Raw genomic sequence first — 23,771 nt, forward strand, 5'->3', positions numbered from 1 at the left:
AAACTCAACACAAATGATGGTAATAAAATAAAATTGTGAATATTATTGCTTACACACTTCATATTGTTCGTCAGAGTAGCCCCGCTCACAGGTCGTGTAGCGGATGGACTCGCAAACGTAGTATCCACATAAATCATTCCCTTGTTCCTGCCACAACCACTTTACAAGAAATAGAGGTCAATCAAACTGATAAGCAAGCATGCTAAATGGTATTGATGAAACTAGCGCTTGAATCACTAGGAGATGCGCGGAACATGCTACTATAGTACTTACTTTCGGGTGTCTAAATTGCAGCTTCTTCGGCAGTCCCGGAGTTTTTTTGGTGAATTTTCTCCAAACCCTGCCAGACAAAGAAAATAATTACTTGATATCAGGAAATGAACAAAGTTGCTGATATGGTGGATAATGATCGATTTAACTTACTTCTCGAGCATTTGAGTCATGTCCGCATAGTCCTGGGGATCTTTTCGTCTCGAGTCTAAGACGGTTACTAGTCCCTGCTCAAGCTTAATCTCTAGGAGAATATAGTGGAAGCTGCGCACGCATGCATAAGTCATCAATTACATTACTATAACCTGGACTAATAAGGGAAACCGAATATGCACAAGACAGTAACACTCACTTGAAGTTGTAAGGAAAGAGTATTATATCTTTGTTTTATTTATTACCAACGATCGTAGCAAGTTGGCCTCGGTATTTTCGGCATGATATTTAACCTCAGTTGCATCTATGAGATTTGTGTTAATGAATCCAATATCACCGATTTGTCTTTTCTTCAATTCGGCGATCTTCAATCTGCATAATTTAGTGAGGATAATTATAAATACATGCAATGAAAGAGCTGACCTATATAGAGAGACTTAATGATAGAAGTAGTACTACTTACAGACAGTACCAAGTGATCGTTGATTTATCGAGGGCCTTTTGATTGAAAAACTGGAAGAACTCCTCAAATGGAACATTCAACATTTCAATTCCAACGAGGTCATGCTCTTCTTTAACTCTCAGCGTCAAAGTATTCATCCCATCAGACTCTCTGCAGGTTTTCATGTACCAATCATGTAATCTTCGCATCATCGTTGTTAGAGATCTTTCATCTTTGACGAGAGGCTTCCCGTAATGGTATTTGTGTTCGTCCACCTCCAAGAAATCACAATGTACATCGTCGGGCAGGTAATCTCCAAGATTGCTATAACCGGGCACCATCCTCGGATCATTAACGACGATGTCGCTAGACACCTTGAGCGGGGGGCACGATTGGTTCGCTTGTTGGCCGAGCTGGGCAATTTTTTTCCCAGCTCGTCGTTCTTTTAACCTTTGATCACTGACAGTACTTCCCGACCGCTCCGCTTCGACAAATGTCTTTGCAATAATGCGCTCATAGTTGCCTTTCGGCGGAGACTTTGGTGGTTTTGTCAGGGCAGCAAGAGTGCGCTTCGCTTTCACCGGATCTACCTTCTCCTCCGGAGGTGGATGTTTCTTTGCTTTCACCCCTTCAAAGAAGTTCGTCACTTCGGCTCGCACGATCTTCGTGGTTTCCTTCTCGGTCCTCTCGTATGGTAACTTCTCTGGAGTCTTCAGAGAAGGACCGAATCTGTATTGCCTCCCGCCTCTGGCTGTACTGCTAGACGCCGGCAGAGCAGACGGAGCGGCTGCGGCTGTCTTCTTTCCTTGCTTACGAGGCGGAGGAGAAGGACTACGACGCGCCGGAGCAGCCGGAGCGGCGACAGGTCTCTTCCGCCCTTGCTGACGAGGCGGAGAAGGAGGAGGCTCGCTGCTCGGGCGCGCCGGCGCAGGCGGAGAAAGAGGCGGAGTGCCGCCACGCGCCGAAGAAGGAGGTTGAGTGCCCTGATCACTCGCCGGAGGAGGGGGCGGAGTGCCGCCACGTGCCGGAGAAGGAGGCTGAGTGCCCTGATCACACGCCGGAGGAGGCGGAGGAGGAGGTGGAGTGCCCTTACCCGCCGGAGGAGGAGGAGGAGGCGGAGGCATCCAGTTCGGAAGGTTGATGAGCTCCTTCCGCCATAGGCATGGAGTCTTCAGAGCAGAACCCAGCCGAGTCTCCCCTTCACCGGTAGGGTGGTCAAGCTGGAGGTCCTCAAATCCCTCCGTTATTTCGTCCACCGTCACCCTAGCATATCCTTCTGGAATCGGATGACAGTGAAAAGTTGCGCCGGGTTCAGGAGGTCGAACAGAGCCGACAGCCGCCTTGACTTTGAAGTTCTGCCATTGCGTCATAAGGTGGCAATGTTGAGACTCCGTGATAGCATCCACGGGGTAGCTAGCAGGAGCCGTCAAGACATGCTCCGGCTGAAGTAGCTCGGTGGAAGCCACGCTGCTTCTCCGCTGAGATGGCGGGGTAGCTTCGGGGGTAGTTTCGGCAGGTCGCTTGTTGCGAGCTACGTCTCATTCCTCTAGCGCTTGAACCCTTTCGTGCAGCTTCTGAATTTGGGTCTGCTCCACTTTTTTCCTCCTCTCCTGGCATTTGTAACCGCCTGCGTCCGGAAAACCAGCCTTCCACGGAACGGAGCCTGGCGTGCCTCGTGTCTGTCCAGGATGCTCAGGATTCCCGAGGGCCATTGTGAGCTCGTCGTTCTCTCTGTCTGGAACGAACGTCCCTTGCTGTGCTGCATCGATATAGTGCTGAAGCCTCTTGACTGGTATATTCATTTGCTCGTCCGTCCAAACGCACTTCCCTGATACAGGGTCCAAGGTTCCGCCAGCCCCGAAGAACCAAGTCCGGCAACGGTCTGGCCAGTTCATTGTCTCTGGTTCGATCCCTTTATCAAGCAGATCATTCTCAGCCTTGGCCCACTTAGGCCGGGCTTTGAGGTAGCCACCTGACCCCGTGCGATGGTGAAGCTTCTTCTTCGCAGCATTTTTCTTGTTTGTCGTTGACAACTTCTTACTCTTTTCCGATGTCTTGTGGGCCACAAATGCGGGCTAGTGATCTCTGATCTTCTCATATTTGCCGATGAATTCTGATGTCTCTTCTTTGTCGACAAACGTTTTCAGCTCATTCTTCCACCTCCTGAATAGGTCTGCCATCTTCTTAAGAGCATGAGACTTGATTAATTGCTCTTTAACTGGCTTCTCCGGATCCTCCTCTGGCGGTAGGGTGAAATTTGCCTTCAGCTCAGTCCAAAGATCATCTTTCTGCATATCATTGACATAAGACACCTCAGGGTCTTCCTTCTTAGGCTTATACCATTGGTGGATGCTGATCGGGATCTTGTCCCTAACAAGAACCCCGCACTGAGTAGCAAATGCTTCCTTTGTCCGGATGGGTTCAATCGGTTGGCCGTCGTGCGCGATTGCTGTGATCTCAAACCTTTCATCCGAGCGCAACTTTCTCTTCGGGCCTCGTCTCTTTACCGAAGTTGTGCTTGATCCGGAGGGCTAGAAAAAAGAAGAAAGACGAGAGTTAATTAACATGTGTACATACCAAAACAATGAATGCATCAATTAGCAAGTCAGCACAGGCTTAACTAATATATTTACCTGGCCGGACTCTGTTCGGTCACCGGAGCCGTCACCACGGGCTCCTTCTTGCACCAGCATTGGGTCACCGGAGCCATCATAATCATGTCTTTCCTCCTCCACTCTTCGATCACCGTAGCCTGCTTCTTCACCCTGTTCTTCCAGACCATCATTGTCGTTAAGATACGACAAGACATCACCTCCGGCTAAGATTATGTCCCCCAACACCTCTTCTGCTTCCTCGTCTCGTCCGTTCTCCATTGTTTCTGCAAATATTACAACATGGCAATTATTACACAAACATGACAGCAGGTGGATATATTAGTGCAAACGTAACCTAGCTTATTCCGGGTTTGGGGTGGCCTCGGCAACGCTTCAAGGGTAGGGGCGCGGCGGGAGGGGGTAGGAGACCGACATCGTTTTTTTCTAGGGTTTGGGTGTCCTCGAGAGTTTTGGTCGAGCGAGAGGGCCGGGGGGGGGGGTGCTCCCGTGGTATAAGTTATCACGGTCGAAGTTATCCGGGAGGGGGTTATATCGACAACGACGACATACATACATGGGAAAATAATGTTATCGAGGAGGGGGTAGGTCGAACCCCCCCCCCCCTCGTGTTGAAGTTATCGGGACACGGGGTATATCAACAACGACATAACCGATAAAAAATAAGAAGACGAAGAAGAAATAAAAAGAGGAGAAGAAGATATTAATAGAGGAGAAGATTGAAGAAAAAAAAGAAGAAAAAAAAGAGGAGAAGAAGAAAGGAATAGAGGAGAAGAAGAGAATTTAGAAATTCTCTTCTTCTCCTCTATTCCTTTCTTCTTCTCCTTTTCTTTTTCTTCTTTTTTCTTCTTCTTATTTTCCTTTTTCCTCTCCTTCTTTTTCTTCTTCTTCATTATCTTCCTAGCTAGATATATAATACTTTTCTAAAAATGTAACTTTTGCATATATAAAACTTTTTCTTCTTCTTCCTTCTTCCTTCTCTTCCTTCTTTTCCTAAATATATAAAACTTTTCTAAAAATGAAACTAACCTAAAATGTACTAAATCAGAGAACATATATAGATAAAACTAACCTAAAATGTACCCAAATGTACTAAAAATCTAACTTTTATATGCACAGAGAACATACATACATATATACATTTTTATAAAAATGCAAAAAACAAATCATCATATATATGAACAAAAAATCTAAAAAAAAGGACATATAATCAGAGGAGAGGACAGGGAGGGCGGCGCCGGCCTGACCAAGGAGAGGTGCGGCGTGGTCGGGGCAGAGGCACGGCGCCGACGTCGGTGTAGAGGGCGGCGACGGCGGCGTGGTCGGGGCAGGGGCGACGACGGCGTGGTCGGGGCAGGGGCGATGGCGTCGACGGGGCAGAGGGCGGTGACGGCGTCGACGGGGCGGGTCGGGGGCGCGGCAGAGGCACGGCGAGGGCGCGCGGCGTGGTCGGGGGGCAGGGGCGACGGCGGCGTGGTCGGGGGCAAGGGCGACGACGGCGTGGTCGGGGCAGGGGCGATGGCGTCGACGGGGCAGAGGGCGGCGACGGCGTCGACGGGGCGGGTCGGGGGCGCGGCAGAGGCACGGCGAGGGCGCGTGGCATGGTCGGGGGGCAGAGGCGACGGCGGCGTGGTCGGGGGCGCGGCAGAGGCACGACGAGCTCGGGCAGCCTGGCGGCGTCGTCGGAGGGATCGAAGAACTGACGAAATTTTCACAAGTGCTGGCTTATATAGCAAACCCATTGGTACCGGTTGGTGGCACAAACCGGTACCAATGCCACCCTTTAGTCCCGGTTGGTGTCACCAACCGGGACCAAAGGCCTCTTTTCAGCAGCCCAAAGGGCGGGAAGGGGCGGCCTTTGGTCCCGGTTGGTGGCACCAACCGGGACTAAAGGGGGGGCATTGGTACCGGTTAGTGCCACGAACCGGTACCAATGTTGGGGAACGTAGTAATTTTAAAAAATTTCCTACGCACACGCAAGATCATGGTGATGCATAGCAACGAGAGGGGAGAGTGTTGTCCACGTACCCTCGTAGACCGACAGCGGAAGCGTTATCACAACGCGGTTGATGTAGTCGTACATCTTCACGATCCGACCGATCAAGTACCGAACGTACGGCACCTCCGAGTTCTACACACGTTCAGCTCGATGACGTCCCTCGAACTCCGATCCAGCCGAGTGTTGAGGGAGAGTTTCGTCAGCACGACGGCGTGGTGATGATGATGATGTTCCACCGACGCAGGGCTTCGCCTAAGCTCCGCAACGGTATTATCGAGGTGTAATATGGTGGAGGGGGGCACCGCACACGGCTAAGAGATCTCAAGGATCAATTGTTGTGTCCCTGGGGTGCTCCCCTGCCCCCGTATATAAAGGAGCAAGGGGGAGGCAGCCGGCCAAGGGGAGAGGCGCGCCATAGGGGGGAGTCTTACTCCCACCGGGAGTAGGACTCCTCCTTTCCTTGTGGGAGTAGGAGAAGGGAAGGGGGAAGGAGAAAGAAGGAAGGGTGCGCCCCCCTTCCCTAGTCCAATTCGAACCAGACCATGGGGAGGGGTGCGGCCACCTTTTGAGGCCTTTCTCTCCTTTCCCGTATGGCCCATTAAGGCCCAATACGAATTCCCGTAACTCTCCGGTACTCCGAAAAATACCCGAATCACTCGGAACCTTTCCGAAGTCCGAATATAGTCGTCCAATATATTGATTTTTATGTCTCGACCATTTCGAGACTCCTTGTCATATCCCCGATCTCATCCGGGACTCCGAACTCCTTCGGTACATCAAAACTCAATAAAACTGTCATCGTAACGTTAAGCGTGCGGACCCTACGGGTTCGAGAACTATGTAGACATGACCGAGACACATCTCCGGTCAATAACCAATAGCGGGACCTGGATGCCCATATTGGCTCCCACATATTCTACGAAGATCTTTATCGCTCAGACCGCATAACAACATACGTTGTTCCCTTTGTCATCGGTATGTTACTTGCCCGAGATTCGATCGTCGGTATCTCGATACCTAGTTCAATCTCGTTACCGGCAAGTCTCTTTACTCGTTCCGTAACACATCATCCCGCAACTAACTCATTAGTCACAATGCTTGCAAGGCTTATAGTGATGTGCATTACCGAGTGGGTCCAGAGATACCTCTCCGACAATTGGAGTGACAAATTCTAATCTCGAAATACGCCAACCCAACAAGTACCTTTGGAGACACATGTAGAGCACCTTTATAATCACCCATTTACGTTGTGACGTTTGGTAGCACACAAAGTGTTCCTCCGGTAAACGGGAGTTGCATAATCTCATAGTCATAGGAACATGTATAAGTCATGAAGAAAGCAATAGCAACATACTAAACGATCGAGTGCTAACCTAACGGAATGGGTCAAGTCAATCACGTCATTCTCCTAATGAGGTGATCTCGTTAATCAAATGACAACTTATGTCTATGGCTAGGAAACATAACCATCTTTGATTAACGAGCTAGTCAAGTAGAGGCATACTAGTGACACTCTGTTTGTCTATATATTCACACATGTATTATGTTTCCGGTTAATACAATTCTAGCATGAATAATAAACATTTATCATGATACAAGGAAATAAATAATACTTTATTATTGCCTCTAGGGCATATTTCCTTCAGTCTCCCACTTGCACTAGAGTCAATAATCTAGTTCACATCGCCATGTGATTTAACATCAATAATTCACATCACCATGTGATTAACACCCACAGTTCACATCTCTATGTGACCAACACTCAAAGGGTTTACTAGAGTCAATAATCTAGTTCACATTGCTATGTGATTAACACCCAAAGAGTACTAAGGTGTGATCATGTTTTGATTGTGAGATAATTTTAGTCAACGGGTCTGTCACATTCAGATCCGTAAGTATTTTGCAAATTTCTATGTCTACAATGCTCTGCACGGAGCTACTCTTAGCTAATTGCTCCCACTTTCAATATGTATCTAGACCGAGACTTAGAGTCATCTAGATTAGTGTCAAAACTTGCATCGACGTAACCCTTTACGACGAACCTTTTGTCACTTCCATAATCGAGAAACATATCCTTATTCCACTAAGGATAATTTTTGACCGCTGTCCAGTGATCTACTCCTAGATCACTATTGTAGTCCCTTGCTAAAATCAGTGTAGGGTATACAATAGATCTGGTACACAGCATGGCATAGGGAATGGCTTTCATTCTCTTTCTATCTTCTGCCGTGGTCGGGCTTTGAGTCTTACTCAATTTCACACCTTGTAACACAGGCAAGAAACTCTTTTCTTTGACTGTTCTATTTCGAACTACTTCAAAATCTTGTTAAGGTATGTACTCATTGAAAAAACTTATCAAGCGTCTTGATCTATCTCTATAGATCTTGATGCTCAATATGTAAGCAGCTTCACCGAGGTCTTTCTTTGAAAAACTCCTTCCAAACACTCCTTTATGCTTTGCAGAATAATTCTACATTATTTCCGATCAACAATATGTTATTCACATATACTTATCAGAAATGTTGTAGTGCTCCCACTCACTTTCTTGTAAATACAGGCTTCATCTCAAGTCTATATAAAACTATATCCTTTGATCAACTTATCAAAGCGTATATTCCAACTCCGAGATGCTTGCACCAGTCCATAGATGAATCGCTAGAGCTTGCATATTTTGTTAGCACCTTTAGGATTGACAAAACCTCCTGGTTGCATCGTATACAACTCTTCTTTAATAAATCCATTAAGGAATGCAGTTTTGTTTATCCATTTGCCATATTTCATAAAATGCGGCAATTGCTAACATGATTCAGACAGACTTTAAGCACAGATACGAGTGAGAAACTCTCATCGTAGTCAACATCTTGAACTTGTCGAAAACCTTTTTGCGACAATTCTAGCTTTGTAGATAGTGATACTACTATCAGCGTCCGTCTTCCTCTTGAAGATCCATTTATTCTCAATTGCTTGCCGATCATCGGGCAAGTCAACCAAAGTCCACACTTTGTTCTCATACATGGATCTCATCTCAGATTTCATGGCCTCAAGCCATTTTGCGGAATCTGGGCTCACCATCGCTTCTTCATAGTTCGTAGGTTCGTCATGGTCTAGTAACATAACCTCCAGAACAGGATTACCGTACCACTCTGGTGCGGATCTTACTCCGGTTTACCTACGAGGTTTGGTAGTAACTTGATCTGAAGTTACATGATCATCATCATTAACTTCCTCACTAATTGGTGTAGAAGTCACAGGAACAGATTTCTGTGATGAACTACTTTCCAATAAGGGAGCAGGTACAGTTACCTCATCAAGTTCTACTTTCCTCCCACTCACTTCTTTCGAGAGAAACTCCTTCTCTAGAAAGGATCCATTCTTAGCAACGAATGTCTTGCCTTCGGATTTGTGATAGAAGGTGTACCCAACTGTCTCCTTTGGGTATCCTATGAAGACACATTTCTCCGATTTGGGTTTTGAGCTTATCAGGATGAAACTTTTTCACATAAGCATCGCAACCCCAAAATTTTAAGAAACGACAACTTTGGTTTCTTGCCAAACCGCAGTTCATAAGGCGTCGTCTCAACGGATTTTGATGGTGCCCTATTTAACGTGAATGTAGCTGTCTCTAATGCATAACCCCAAAACGATAGTGGTAGATTGGTAAGCGACATCATATATTGCACCATATCTAATAAAGTACGGTTATGATGTTCGGACACACCATTACACTGTGGTGTTCCAGGTGGCGTGAGTAGTGAAACAATTTCACATTGTTTTAACTGAAGGCCAAACTCGTAACTCAAATACTCTTCTCCACGATCACATCGTAGAAACTTTATTTTCTTGTTACGATGATTTTCCGCTTCACTCTGAAATTATATGAACTTTTCAAATGTTTCAGACTTCTGTTTCATTAAGTAGATATACCCATATCTGCTCAAATCATCTGTGAAGGTCAGAAAATAATGATACCTGCAACGAGCCTCAATATTCATCGGACCACATACATCTGTATGTATGATTTCCAACAAATCTGTTGCTCTCTCCATAGTTCTGGAGAACGGCGTTTTAGTCATCTTGCCCATGAGGCACGGTTCGCAAGCATCAAGTGATTCCAAAATCCCATCAGTATGGAGTTTCTTCATGCGCTTTACACCAATATGACCTAAACGGCAGTGCCACAAATAAGTTGCACTATCATTATTAACTTTGCATCTTTTGGCTTCAATATTATGAATATGTGTGTCACTACGATTGAGATCCAACAAACCATTTTCGTTGGTGTGTATGACCATAAAAGGTTTTTATTCATGTAAACAGAACAACAATTGTTCTCTAACTTAAATGAATAACTGTATTGCAATAAACATGATCAAATCATATTCATGCTCAACGCAAACACCAAATAACACTTATTTAGTTTCAACACTAATCCCGAAAGTATAGGGAGTGTGCGATGATGATCATATCAATTTTGGAACTACTTCCAACACATATCGTCACCTCACCTTTTTACTAGTCTCTATTTATTCTGCAACTCCCGTTTCGAGTTACTACTCTTAGCAACTGAACCAGTATCAAATACCGAGGGGTTGCTATAAACACTAGTAAAGTACACATCAATAACATGTATATCCAATATACCTTTGTTCACTTTGCCATCCTTCTTATCCACCAAATACTTGGGGCAGTTCCGCCTCCAGTGACCAGTTCCTTTGCAGTAGAAGCACTTAGTCTCAGGCTTAGGTACAGACTTGGGCTTCTTCACTTGAGTAGCAACTTGCTTGCCGTTCTTTTTGAAGTTCCCCTTCTTCCCTTTGCCCTTTTTCTTGAAACTAGTGGTCTCGTCAACCATCAACACTTGAAGTGGTCTTGTCAACCATCAACACTTGATGTTTTTCTTGATTTCTACCTTCGTCGATTTCAGCATCATGAAGAGCTCGGGAATTACTTTCGTCATCCCTTGCATATCATAGTTCATCACGAAGTTCTACTAACTTGGTGATGATGACTAGAGAATTCTGTCAATCACTATTTTATCTGGAAGATTAACTCCCACTTGATTCAAGCGATTGTAGTACCCAGACAATCTGAGCACATGCTCACTAGTTGAGCGATTCTCCTCCATCTTTTAGCTATAGAACTTGTTGGAGACTTCATATCTCTCAACTCGAGTATTTGCTTGAAATATTAACTTCAACTCCTGGAACATCTCATATGGTCCATGACGTTCAAAACGTCTTTGAAGTCCCGATTCTAAGCCGTTAAGCATGGTGCACTAAACTATCAAGTAGTCATCATATTGAGCTAGCCAAACGTTCATAACGTCTGCATCTGCTCCTGCAATTGGTCTGTCACCTAGCGGTGCATCAAGGACATAATTTTTCTGTGCAGCAATGAGGATAATCCTCAGATCACGGATCCAATCCGCATCTTTGCTACTAACATCTTTCAACATAATTTTTCTCTAGGAACATATCAAAAAAAACACAGGGAAGCAACAACGTGTGCTATTGATCTACAACATAATTTGCAAAATACTATCAGGACTAAGTTCATGATAAATTTAAGTTCAATTAATCATATTACTTAAGAACTCCCACTTAGATAGACATCCCTCTAATCCTCTAAGTGATCACGTGATCCATATCAACTAAACCATGTCCGATCATCACGTGAGATGGAGTAGTTTCAAGGGTGAACATCACTATGTTGATCATATCTACTATATGATTCACGCTCGACCTTTCGGTCTCCGTGTTCCGAGGCCATATCTGTTATATGCTAGGCTCGTCAAGTTTAACCTGAGTATTCCGCGTGTGCAACTGTTTTGCACCCGTTGTATTTGAACGTAGAGCCTATCACACCCGATCATCACGTGGTGTCTCAGCACGAAGAACTTTCGCAACGGTGCATACTCAGGGAGAACACTTATACTTTGATAATTTAGTGAAGGATCATCTTATAATGCTACCGTCAAACAAAGCAAGATAAGATGCATAAAGGATTAACATCACATGCAATCAATATAAGTGATATGATATGGCCATCATCATCTTGTGCTTGTGATCTCCATCTCCGAAGCACCGTCATGATCACCATCGTCACCGGCGCGACACCTTGATCTCCATCGTAGCATCATTGTCGTCTCGTCAATCTTATGCTTCTACGACTATCGCTACCACTTAGTGATAAAGTAAAGCATTACATGGCGATTGCATTGCATACAATAAAACGACAACCATATGGCTCCTGCCAGTTGCCGATAACTCGGTTAGAAAACATGATCATCTCATACAACAAATTATATCACATCATGTCTTGACCATATCACATCACAACATGCCCTGCAAAAAAAAGTTAGACGTCCTCTACTTTGTTGTTGCAAGTTTTACGTGGCTGCTACGGGCTTAGCAAGAACCGTTCTTACCTACGCATCAAAACCACAACGATAGTTTGTCAAGTTGGTGCTGTTTTAACCTTCGCAAGGACCGGGCGTAGCCACACTCGGTTCAACTAAAGTGAGAGAGACAGACACCTGCCGGTCACCTTTAAGCAATGAGTGCTCGCAACGGTGAAACCAGTCTCGCGTAAGCGTACGCGTAATGTCGGTCCGGGCCGCTTCATCTCACAATACCGCTGAACCAAAGTATGACATGCTGGTAAGCAGTATGACTTATATCGCCCACAACTCACTTGTGTTCTACTCGTGCATAGCATCAACGCATAAAACCAGGCTCTGATACCACTGTTGGGGAACGTAGTAATTTCAAAAAAATTCCTACGCACACGCAAGATCATGGTGATGCATAGCAACGAGAGGGGAGAGTGTTGTCCACGTACCCTTGTAGACCGACAGCGGAAGCGTTATCACAACGCGGTTGATGTAGTCGTACGTCTTCACGATCCGACCGATCAAGTACCGAACGTACGCCACCTCCGAGTTCTACACACGTTCAGCTCGATGACGTCCCTCGAACTCCGATCCAGCCGAGTGTTGAGGGAGAGTTTCGTCAGCACGACGACATGGTGACGATGATGTTGTTCTACCAACGCAGGGCTTCGCCTAAGCTCCGCAACGGTATTATCGAGGTGTAATATGATGGAGGGGGCACCGCACACGGCTAAGAGATCTCAAGGATCAATTGTTGTGTCTCTGGGGGGTGCCCCCTGCCCCCGTATATAAAGGAGCAAGGGGGAGGCAGCCGGCCAAGGGGAGAGGCGCGCCATAGGGGGGAGTCCTACTCCCACCGGGAGTAGGACTCCTCCTTTCCTTGTGGGAGTAGGAGAAGGGAAGGGGGAAGGAGAAAGAAGGAAGGATGCGCCCCCCTTCCCTAGTCCAATTCGGACCAGACCATGGGGAGGGGTGCGGCCACCTTTTGAGGCCTTTCTCTCCTTTCCCGTATGGCCCATTAAGGCCCAATACGAATTCCCGTAACTCTCCGGTACTCCGAAAAATACCCGAATCACTCGGAACCTTTCCGAAGTCCGAATATAGTCGTCCAATATATCGATTTTTACGTCTCAACCATTTCGAGACTCCTCGTCATATCTCCGATCTCATCCGGGACTCCGAACTCCTTCGGTACATCAAAACTCAATAAAACTGTCATCGTAACGTTAAGCATGCGGACCCTACGGGTTCGAGAACTATGTAGACATGACCGAGACACATCTCCGGTCAATAACCAATAGCGGGACCTGGATGCCCATATTGGCTCCCACCTATTCTACGAAGATCTTTATCGGTCAGACCGCATAACAACATACGTTGTTCCCTTTGTCATCGGTATGTTACTTGCCCGAGATTCTATCGTCGGTATCTCGATACCTAGTTCAATCTCATTACCGGCAAGTATCTTTACTCGTTCCGTAACACATCATCCCGCAACTAACTCATTAGTCACAATGCTTGCAAGGCTTATAGTGATGTGCATTACCGAGTGGGTCCAGAGATACCTCTCCGACAATTGGAGTGACAAATCATAATCTCGAAATACGCCAACCCAACAAGTACCTATTGAGACACCTGTAGAGCACCTTTATAATCACCCATTTACGTTGTGACGTTTGGTAGCACACAAAGTGTTCCTCCGGTAAACGGGAGTTGCATAATCTTGTAGGAGATATGCCCTAGAGGTAATAATAAATGATATTATTTATCTCCGAGTTCATAATTATGTTTATGTTCCATGCTATAACTGCTACGGTTCTCGATTCTGCAATAACCACGAGGCTCGGAGGAAGACTCATATGCACGTGTGGAATAATAAACGGTAAAATGTATTCCTAGTCTGGCCTCTAAGACTAGCTCAAGTGTTGCATGATGGTTATGTTTCCTGATCATGGGCATGTCTATGTCAACAACCTTGAGGGCACAATGTTAAGAGAACATTTGTGTTGAATCGACCCGGATTGATGTTATGCTATGAGATTCATTCGTCACAAGTTTATTGGTACATAACACAGAGATGGTTAACGTTTGCATGATTCCTTAGACCATGAGAGTATCGAGTTTCTTCATGCTTGCTTCATGAACTTTGGGGTTTGTTAAACGTCATCCGTAAATGGGTGGCTATTACGGCGGCTTACGGGTTCATGGAAAAGTGTGTCAAGTAACTTGATAGCTCAAGATTGGGATTTGCTCCTCCGACGATGGAGAGATATCTCTGGGCCCTCTTGGTGTTACGGTATCCATCATCGTCTGGCCAGACACTTTGTGATTTGATCACGGGGATGCCGGAACACGATAACGAGAAAAGAGAACAATACCGGTAACGAGGTAACTAGCATAGTGGACAAGTTGTTGATCCACGGGAATGCCAACATGTCTCACCTCGGGTATTTGTAACATATCGCGAAGCAACAGGAATAGCACACGGCAACTGGAGGTTCACTCAAATATTTATTCGTGTGGGTATAGGGGTCAATATGGGTGTCCACGGCTCCGATGTTGATCATTGATCGGAAGGGGTTCCGGGTCATGTCTATACTTCACCGAACCTATAGGGTCACACGCTTAAGGGTCATCTATCTGCTGAATACTAGACAGGGAGTCTGAGAGAAAATCACCGAAAAAGTTTCGGACAGCGGAATCGTACCGCAGAGAGAGGTCATCGGATAAGTTTTGATGATACCGAAAAGTTGTTTCGGGATACACCATTAAGTCAAATTGGTTTCGGCACATGCCTGATAATTCTTGGAGGATGCCAGAATCATTCTGGAAGCTTTTTGGAATTTTCTGAGATAAAAACCGGAAATGTTCCGGAGCTGCCGGAGCCACTTCAGATGCGTTTCGCAGATGAAAATCACTAAAACCGGAATTGTTTCGGAACGCGTTGAAAATCATTTTAGTGGGTACTGGAAATGTTCTTAGCCCACATAAATATTTTCAGTTCGATCAGACGCTGAAAAATGTCGTCGCGAATAGTGAAAATCAGCTTTATGGTTACTTTATGGAAAGCCACCTTTTGGGGCTTTGCTCCAAAAGATATTGGGGATGACATGGATGGATAGGAGCCATTTTTTGGGCCCCTCATGGGGGTGTGGCCGGCCACATGGGGTATCCCCCCTTGGGGACCCTCTTGTTCCTTGGTTTCACTCCTAGGTCCTTGTGGAAGGACTTCATTCATGTGCATTTTGGGTTTTTTGTGAAACTACCCTACCCCCTTGGGATTTCCTATAAATAGAGGTGGAGGGGCAGCCCTCCACACTCATCCCTTGCTCTCATACACATGCCATGCATTATCTGGCTTCTTCTCTCCCTCCCACGAAAAGAGTTTCGTAGAGCCGTAAGGCTGTCTGGGTTCCGGCAGGAACTAGTTCTGGACGGCGAAGCCCTGCCGGATAGATGACACCGTATGTGTGCAACTCTGTAGAGAGATCGTAGTTTCGGTCTTAGTTCGTGAGTGCCTCCCGAAGGGCTGTCCGTGTGACCGTCCGAGTTTCGAAGGTCCTCCCGAAGGGCTGTCCGAGTGACCGTTCGAGTTTCGAAGGTCCTCCCGAAGGGCTGTCTGCGACACCGTCCGGGGGGCTGTTAGACCGCCTCCCGGAGGGCTGTCTGAGGAGCAGATGAGGGTATACATCCTCGCGGTTGGGAGGTTGTAAATCCTAGCTGCGGGGATCTGCACCGCCGATCCTCATCGACTCTACTTCCCGCTGCGCTACGAGTCGGTAACGAAAAAGATCAAACCATGTATGCAGTCTCCATAGTGGTCCTGGGCTGGTGCGTAGGTCGGAAATTTTTAGTTTTCTGCTGCGTTCCCCTACAAATCTCATAGTCATAGGAACATGTATAAGTCATGAAGAAAGCAATAGCAACATACTAAACGATCGAGTGCTAACCTAACAGAATGGGTCAAGTCAATCACGTCATTCTCCTAATGAGGTGATCTCGTTAATCAAATGACAACTTATGTCTATGGCTAGGAAACATAACCATCTTTGATTAACGAGCTAGTCAAGTAGAGGCATACTAGTGACACTCTGTTTGTCTATATATTCACACATGTATTATGTTTCCGGTTAATACAATTCTAGCATGAATAATAAACATTTATCATGATACAAGGAAATAAATAATACTTTATTATTGCCTCTAGGGCATATTTCCTTCAGTCTCCCACTTGCACTAGAGTCAATAATCTAGTTCACATCGCCATGTGATTTAACATCAATAATTCACATCACCATGTGATTAACACCCACAGTTCACATCTCTATGTGACCAACACTCAAAGGGTTTACTAGAGTCAATAATCTAGTTCACATTGCTATGTGATTGACACCCAAAGAGTACTAAGGTGTGATCATGTTTTGAGTGTGAGATAATTTTAGTCAACGGGTCTGTCACATTCAGATCCGTAAGTATTTTGCAAATTTCTATGTCTACAATGCTCTGCACGGAGCTACTCTTAGCTAATTGCTCCCACTTTCAATATTAGGATTTCATACGGAAACTCGTTTGTTACAAAGGGATTTCATTTTTTTTAACCTATTTGAACTCCTGACTTTTTGTGTGTTCAAAATGCACCATTCAAAGCCACATCATCAATTTTCAACCCTTTCTGACTTCATTTGTTATTTTTCATGCATTTATTGATTATTCGGAACAGCTAGTCCGCCGGGACCTTTCCAAAGATTACGTGTAAATCATTGACCATAGCAAGTACGTGATCACCGGTACACATGGCGGACTTCTTCCGGTGATCTGCCTCGCCTTTGAAATGCTTGCCTTTCTTTCGACATTGATGGTTGGTCGGAAGAAATCGACGATGGCCCAGGTACACATTCTTCCTGCATTTGTCCAGGTATATACTTTCAGTGTCATCTAAACAATGTGTGCATGCGTGGTATCCCTTGTTTGTCTCTCCTCAAAGGTTACTGAGAGCGGGCCAATCGTTGATGGTTACAAACAGCAACGCGTGCAGGTTAAATTCCTCCTCTTTGTGCTCATCCCACGTACGTACACCGTTTTCATTCCACAGCTGTAAAAGTTCTTCAACTAATGGCCTTAGGTACACATCAATGTCGTTGCCGGGTTGCTTAGGGCCTTGGATGAGAACTGGCATCATAATGAACTTCCGCTTCATGCACATCCAAGGAGGAAGGTTATACATACATAGAGTCACGGGCCAGGTGCTGTGATTGCTGCTCTGCTCCCCGAAAGGATTAATGCCATCCGCGCTTAAACCAAACCATACGTTCCTTGGGTCACCTGCAAACTCAGCCCAGTACTTTCTCTCGATTTTTCTCCACTGTGACCCGTCAGCGGGTGCTCTCAACTTCCCGTCTTTCTTACGGTCCTCACTGTGCATCGCATCAACTTGGCATGCTCTTCGTTTCTGAACAGACGTTTCAACCGTGGTATTATAGGAGCATACCACATCACCTTCGCAGGAACCCTCTTCCTGGGGGGCTCGCCGTCAACATCACCAGGGTCATCTCGTCTGATCTTATACCGCAATGAAGCGCATACCGGGCGTGCGTTCAGATCCTTGTACGCACCGCGGTAGAGGATGCAGTCATTAGGGCATGCATGTATCTTCTGCACCTCCAATCCTAGAGGGCATACGACCTTCTTTGATGCGTATGTACTGTCAGGCAATTCGTTATCCTTTGGAAGCTTCTTCTTCAATATTTTCAATAGCTTCTCAAATCCTTTGTCAGGCACAGCATTCTCTGCCTTCCACTGCAGCAATTCCAGTACGGTACCGAGCTTTGTGTTGCCATCTTCGCAATTGGGGTACAACCCTTTTTTGTGATCCTCTAACATGCGATCGAACTTCAGCTTCTCCTTTTGACTTTCGCATTGTGCCTTGCATCGACAATGACCCGGCGGAGAGAATCATCATCGGCCACTGGTTCCTCTTGATCTTCAGTAGCTTTCCCCGTTGCAGCATCATTGGGCACATCGTCTGGTTCCTCTTGATCTTCAGCAGCTTCCCCCGTTGCAGCATCACCGTATTCAGGGGGCACATAGTTGTCATCGTCCTCTTCTTCTTCGCCGTCTTCCATCATAACCCCTATTTCTCCGTGCCTCGTCCAAACATTATAGTGTGGCATGAAACCCTTGTAAAGCAGGTGGGTGTGAAGGATTTTTCGGACAGAGTAAGACTTCGTATTCCCACATTTAGGGCATGGACAACACATAAAACCATTCTGCTTGTTTGCCTCAACCACTTCGAGAAAATCATGCGCGCCCTTAATGTACTCGGAGGTGTGTCTGTCACCATACATCCATTGCCGGTTCATCTGCGTGCATTATATATAATTAAGTGTGTCAAAAACCATTACAGAACATCATGAATAGATAATTAAGTGACCAAATTAATAGAAGTTCATCATCACATTAAAACCAAAGTACATACATAGTTCTCATCTAACAACATATAGCTCTCCAGAGCATCTAATTAATTAAACCATACATCTAAGTAAGAATTTTTTTCTTTCAGAAAGAAGATAAGAACAAGAGGCTCACCACGGTGGTGCCGGCGACGAGATTGGCGCGGGCGATCGACGGCGGTGAAGACGGGATTGGGACGTGACGGGCCGCTAAACCTAGACAAATCTCGAGGAAAATGGAGCTTTGAGGTCGAGCTTCGAGAGGAGAAAGCTTAACTAGTGTGGCTCGGACATTTCATCGAACACCTCATGTGCATAGGAGGTGAGCTAGAGCACCACAAAGCCCTCCCCTCGCCGGCCAGAGAAAAATAGAGAACTGGAGTAAAGGGGTATATATAGGCACCTCATTGGTCCCGGTTCGTGGCATGAACAGGGACTAAAGGGCAGCCTGTGGTCCTGGTTCAAGCCACCAACCGGGACCAATGGTGGTGGGCCAGGAGCGAGGCCCATTGGTCCCGGTTCGTGGCATGAACAGGGACTAAAGGGCAGCCTGTGGTCCCGGTTCAAGCCACCAACCAGGACCAATGGTGGTGGGCCAGGAGCGAGGCCCATTGGTCCCGGTTCGTGGCATGAACAGGGACTAAAGGGCAGCCTGTGGTCCCGGTTCAAGCCACCAACCGGGACCAATGGTGGTGGGCCAGGAGCGAGGCCCATTGGTCCCGGTTCGTCCCACCAACCGGGACCAAAGGGGCCAGACGAACCGGAACCAATGCCCCCACGAGGCCCGGCAGGCCCCTGGCCTCACGAACCGGGACCAGTGCCCCCATGGGTCCCGGTTCTGGACTGAACCGGGACTAATGGGCTGACCCGGCCTGAACCAAAGCCCTCTTTTCTACTAGTGTGTATGTGTGGTTAGCCTTGACACCTCACTAGACCACACATAACTTATTCCGCTCCAAGCATCTGGCTACACATTGTCGAGAGTAGTAGAAAGTGTCGACTTCGTATCTTAATCATACTTGTTAAGTTGCTGGAGCTCTAAACGGATAGAACACCCAAGCCTTCAATAATAGCATTTTTGAGGAACCACCAAGAGCTCTACTAGCTATTTACTAACAAGAAAATAATTGATTGGTCAATATGGAAAGTCTATCCGTAAATCCACAAGACAGGCTAGACCTGCCTAGTTAAAGTATACCCCAAAACATTTCTAGGGTCGCCACCCCTACTACACCACGATGTCCTCCGCAGCCTTATCTGCACTGGCGGAGCTACAGCAAAGCTGGATGGGCCATGGCCCGCCCAGCCCAGAGCAAAGACAGATGAGGCTTGGGATTAGACTGGGCCATTTTGAGAAAAATAGTGGGTATCCCTTTGTACCGGCCCACCCAAATTTGCCACTGTAGCTCCGCCACTGCTTATCTGCACCATAAACCAAGCCATAACGCAAAGTGGCAAATCAAATAAGATACGGTCAATAGTCTTCTCTTTATCGCGGAATGCACAAAGTTTACTACCATTGTACTTTATCCGTTCCAAAATAACTGAAGTTCTAGATTTATCCTAAGTCAAACTTGCTTATGCTTTACCGAGCTTATAAGGAAATGTGCCAAGATCTACAACACCAAATACACAAAGTATGAAAATATATTGCATAAATAATCTCTAGTACTAATTGGTGTTTAAAATGTTAATACATTTTTCTCTAGACGTGGTCAAACTTAATCAAATTTGACTTGGGAAAAACCCCATACTTCAATAATTTTGAAATGGAGGTAGTAGTTGTGCTTGTCTAAATTATCTTCAATCACGAGGACACCTCCATACAGGAACTAAAATTGTAATCATACACAAGAGACGGCAGTCTTCACAGTTGTTAAAAAGGAAAAAAGGAAAGCTATATAGCTAAAGTTTGTAGTTTTAGTTTTGGTCTGGCAAGATGTGAACACATATTGTTGTTAGGATATCTAGAAAAATATTTGTGAATATCACCCTCCTAGTTGAAGTTTACAAGATCTCTCGAAAACTATAGGTTGAGGGATTTGATTGCTCAGCTAGGTCGAAAATGGATTTTTCAATTTTTCATTACATAATCATCCGTAGTTATTTTTTTCTGCCAGAATCGAAAGGACAATAAAGAACCTACGTCCATTGGCATTCAAAAACAGTGAGGTCCGAGGTGTTGATTTTCAGTTGGCTGCAGAGTTCAATCTTTTTGATCGGCCAGTTTCATTCTCTGAACATTATTTTCTCTGCTTTGACGTCCGTTTTGAGGCTGTTCCCAGATACTTGAAACTTGTTTCTTTTTGAGATACTGGAAACTTGTTTCTGGCAAATTAGCAGGGACAAAACTAATTCATCCAGCTGCATGTTAATTTTGTTATTACTACTGCAGAGAACTCATGTGTTACAATCCGCCCAAGCTAGAGAAGAAAAGTCTCGATCGTTAAAAAAACACGCTCTAAACCGCGTTCAGCTTTCCAGGAAGAAGCAGAGTGCATATCCGCGTTCAGTGTTCGTCCGATCCGTAGGGCGATTTGGAGACTATAGTTCTAGCGCTCCACCGGTAATCTTGATGAACCGCAGTCCTGCATGGTCTGACCAAAACGCCCAGAAGATCCCCTGAAACCCCACGGAAAATGGAGGGAAAAGGCACAGAAAAACACCCCGTCCTACGCCGCCAAGTCAAGTCTCCGCTCCCTGCCTACGGGGTTCGCTTTAATTTCCCTGAATTTTGTTTTCGCGGACGGGAGCATCGCAGGGATTACCGCGTCCGATCCACGCGCGCGCGCGGGCGACGCAGCGCCTCCATCGTTCACACATGACATCTTCAGCTAATGGCGGCTTGTGCTAGCTATATAGACGGCCTCCCGCCATCTCCTCTTCTTCATCTTCGCGCGTGCTAGTTGCTGCTTTTTTTTTAGGAATGACCGGGTGGGGATCAAGCTGGTTAATTGATGGCCTCTGCATTTTGTAGGTGGGTTACTTCTGTAAGTTCCTATGCATTTTGTAGTTCTTATGCTGGTTAACTAATGGCCTCGGCATTTTTTTTTCTCGACGCATGCAGGGGCAAATATTATACTAGACGGCCTGCCAGCGACAATATGACAGAGAGGTTGTATACAGGGTTGATCATGACAAGTTGTAGCTAGCACGGCATGATTTCTCTCAAGCAAGAGGATCGCCGAGCTCACGACTGACGACCCTGCTATGGAAAACAGTTCAACAATCTGGAGTTGGCCTTAGCAAGCGAATAACAGATCTAATAACCAAACTTACATGGTGATTTGGGCTTTTAACTTTGTTGAGATTGTTCTTCGGCTTGAAATTCCGAATGGCATTTCATCAATGGTACTTGCGTTTCGAAAGAGGAGGAAGATACTCGCAACCTACCAATCATGCATGGTGGAGGGTGGGAGTAGAGGTCCAGGAAAGAAAAAGGAGATGGTTGCTAAAAAACATTTTAAAACATTATGGGATGCAAATTTTCTAACAGATACCGGTGGGAAGGATTCGCGCCAATAACCAAAATCTGACACCTACACCATCCGTGCACTAATGTAGGACATTTGGGCAGTTTAAAACTTTAAATTGAATTGCCAAAACGTCATACATTAATGAACGGAGGTAGTAGTTCCATGTGCACTAACAAAAGTGTACGCTGGTCCAAATATTACGTTTCAAAGTGCCATGACCTATATGTAGTCTCATAGCTCATGAACCTATGTTTGCACTTTACGTTTAATTAAGTGTCATAACCAATATTAGTAAAAATGACATTTTCCTATGAACTTTTGTTGGTATACTAGTGGTGGACCTAGGACTTAAGTATTTGGGGTGCCAAACATCAATACATTAGTACTTCCTCCGTTCCACAATGTATTTCATCTGGATATTTTTTGAAAAGTCAAACTTTATAAAGTTTGACCAAGTTTATAGAGAAAATATATTTATATAAAATACTAAATACATATCATTAGATAATCATATGACATATTTTCATATTGTATAAATTTGATACTATAGATATGCATAGTTTTCTCTATAAATTTGATCAAAGTTAGTAATGTTTGACTTTCCAGAATATATATATGCACTATATTATAGAACAAAGGACGTACAGAAGTTAGGGAAATTACACTACAGTAGGATACTTGGGGTTAAACATCATTGTAAATCCAACAGATAGTCTAAAAAGGAAGTACATTAATACAAAACCCCTAAATTGCCACTAGTTGGTACATAGTCTTGTGAAGTGAGCCATTTGACAGTATCCGATGCAGGTTAGACGAACGAAAGGGAGAAGGAACCAGGGCAGAGGAAGAAAAAGGGGGAGAAAATGGATGAAAAGGAAGAAGGATGAGTGAGAAATGAAGATTGCACGTCGAGGTAGTAACGACCATAGTCAATGGTTGATCAATGTCAAAGGGGTAATGAGCTTTCTGTTGGGCATAGCAGAGGACATGATTGGGGTGTAGCTTGGACCTTGTAAATTGTAATAAAATGCCATCCCATCATATGGGATTTTCTAGATGGTTGACCGCATGCTTCCTCTGTTTTTTTTATGCCAACGGTCATGCATACCTATAGGGGCTTCTAGGACAAGCCGAAGACACTAGTTTCCAAGACACGCCGTTCAACTGTGGCAGTAGGTGCCCTCACTCGCATATAGGCTCAGAAGCAACAATTTTCCCATCTAGGGTGGCAACTACAGTTCATGGCGAGGTTTAGGCACGACGATGTTCGTTGTGTATATCCAGATTTGGAGGCCCATATGGCATCATAGTGGTACTCTCCTTTGCAGTTGGGGCCACATCCGCTTTCCCTCGGTGTGGGGCGGTGGTGGAGTCTAGTGAAAACTCCGCCAGATGCTTCTCATGCCCGCCGTTAGCGCCATAAATGTCGTCCCTCTCTCCTCCCATGGAGGCAATGACATGGTTCGACCTCTTTCCCCTTCATGTTAGAGGTGAAAAATCCTGGTTTGCTTTGTGGTTCGGATGATGGCTAGGTTCGGTGTCGTGTCCTTGTTGGAGGCATTGGCCATAACTTTTTTTGTTGTCTTGGCTTCTTTGTGACTATGGTCGACGGCAAAATGAAGCTTTTATGTGATCGGGGAGATAAGTGGTGGCTGCCTAGCCCTTATTAGTCACCGGCGGTTGGTAGGCTCATAGGTTGAGCATGTGGGGCATGGTTAGCCCTCCCTTGATCTAAAGCCAGAGGACATGGGTCCTATCTAGTCTCTAGGGATTCTTCATTTTAATAAAGGCTTGTTGGACGTCAAGGTTGTCCCCTATTTGTGACGATCGAGGGTTGGTCCCACAGGTGGGCACCCTTGCTGTGATCACACATCGGGTGCGTAGGGATGCCCCACGAGTCGTGTCCGGTGCCTTCAACTAGTAGCGGAGTGATGTTGGGTTCATTGTTGGTGTGTCGCGCTTTCTTCTATTTGTATTGT

Source organism: Triticum aestivum, chromosome 5D, assembly GCF_018294505.1.
Source record: "Triticum aestivum cultivar Chinese Spring chromosome 5D, IWGSC CS RefSeq v2.1, whole genome shotgun sequence".
NCBI classification, from domain to species: Eukaryota; Viridiplantae; Streptophyta; class Magnoliopsida; order Poales; family Poaceae; genus Triticum; species Triticum aestivum.